A 1,591-nucleotide genomic window follows, 5' to 3' on the forward strand; every position below is an offset into this window, starting at 1 on the left:
CACTGAGAGGCGTAATGCTCCTGAAAATGCCCTGTCTTGTTGAGAGGATGCCTAGTAGCTGTCAACTGCATCTGTTAGGGGCAAGAGGGCAAAAGCAAGAGAGCAGGGAGGAGGAGGAGAGATGAAGAGATGGATCATGCTTATCATTTCAACCTTATTAACCCATCGTGCCTCTTCCTCGCAGCTGGGGAGCGCCTGTGGCCGACAGAGCAGGGATGTCTGAGGCCTCGTCCAGCAAGGAGGGACCCCCGGCCGAGTGCCCCGTGTGCTACGAGAAGTTCCACCCGCTGGAGGCCATGCACCGCCAGCTCAGCTGCGGGCACACCTTCTGCCACGACTGCCTGGTGAAGTGCTTGCTCTCCGCCAAGCTTGACGGCCAGGTCCAGAGCAGCATCATCTGCCCATCTGCCGCTACGTGACTTTCCTCAGCAAGAAGGCAGCTCTATGGCCGCCCAAGGCAGGCACCAACCTCCGGGCCCTGGAGATGCCTCTGTCACCTTCCTCCTTGTCCCATCTGACCAAATTGGAGGCCAGCAACACCTTGGTGGTGCCCAGCCATTTTGTGATGCTGGTGCAGAGCTTCGACCGGTGCTGCAGCACGGGGAACAGCCCCATGGACTCGCAGGGGGTCCCAGGAGAGCTGGCACGGGAAGCCCACATCTTTGTCATCAGTGACCATGGGATGCCACTGGTGGATGCGGACTGCAGCTCCCTAGGGAGGAGAAGCAGAACAGAAACACGAAGCTCGGTGTCATCCAGCTCGGCCCTGGGGGTGAAATGCTGCCAGTCGCCCATCGCCCTCGCCGTCCTGCTCATCTTGACGGTGGCCATGCTGGCGGCTGTGCTCCCTTGGCTGCTGCTGGTGAAGAGGGACTCGTAGCAGGGATGGGATCAGCTCAGATGCTGGAGGTGTCACTGATGCTGGGACAGAGCTAGGGCTGGGACCTCTCTCAAAAGATCCCATGAGAAAGTCCAGAAGCAGCTCCGGGTGAAGCTCTCTCTCATCTGGCCAGGGACTGAATGGACATTCAGACCTTTCCGCAGATCTCCGGGTGCTCACAGTGTCGTCGCTGGCATTTTCTGCCTCTTTTGGTTAAAATGTGGCTGGTCAAACCCTGCTAGTGGGTTCCCCTAGTGTCTTAGCAGAGAGCAGGGTTTCTCCTCCTGCACCCCGTTGAGGAGAAGTAACTGGACTCCAGACGATCCAGTGTGAATCAACAGAAGCCGTTTATTAAGCACCGATCATCATCTTTTATACCCTGTGTTGTAGCCGTACACGCGACTCGCTTATTTCTGATCAGCCAGTTACACTGTCCACGCGCTGTGCATGCAGTTCGTTCACACATCAGATTGGTTACAAGAATTCGCACAGTAAATTGCTTAGTCATTAGCACAACATGTTTTCTGCCTTCTCAGTTCCCGTTTTTCCCATGTACTAATGCCATCTTCTACCGCCTGTTTTGCTCTTAATCTAATCTCTCACAGTAGGGAGGCTGGCTCACATGGCCATTTTCTCTCAGATACATTCCTACACATCCACACTTGGGCTTGGGTACAACTAAGAGCCAAAGAAACTTTGTTTTGGGTTGTA

General features: G+C 55.1%; 1 pseudogene; it reads left to right on the forward strand.

The window, feature by feature from the left end:
• Positions 1-215: 215 nt before the first annotated feature.
• LOC128918113 (RING finger protein 222-like) lies at positions 216-880 on the forward strand (annotated as a pseudogene).
• The last annotated feature ends 711 nt before the right edge of the window (positions 881-1,591 follow it).

Source organism: Rissa tridactyla, chromosome 15 (genome assembly GCF_028500815.1).
Source record: "Rissa tridactyla isolate bRisTri1 chromosome 15, bRisTri1.patW.cur.20221130, whole genome shotgun sequence".
Classification (NCBI taxonomy): Eukaryota; Metazoa; Chordata; class Aves; order Charadriiformes; family Laridae; genus Rissa; species Rissa tridactyla.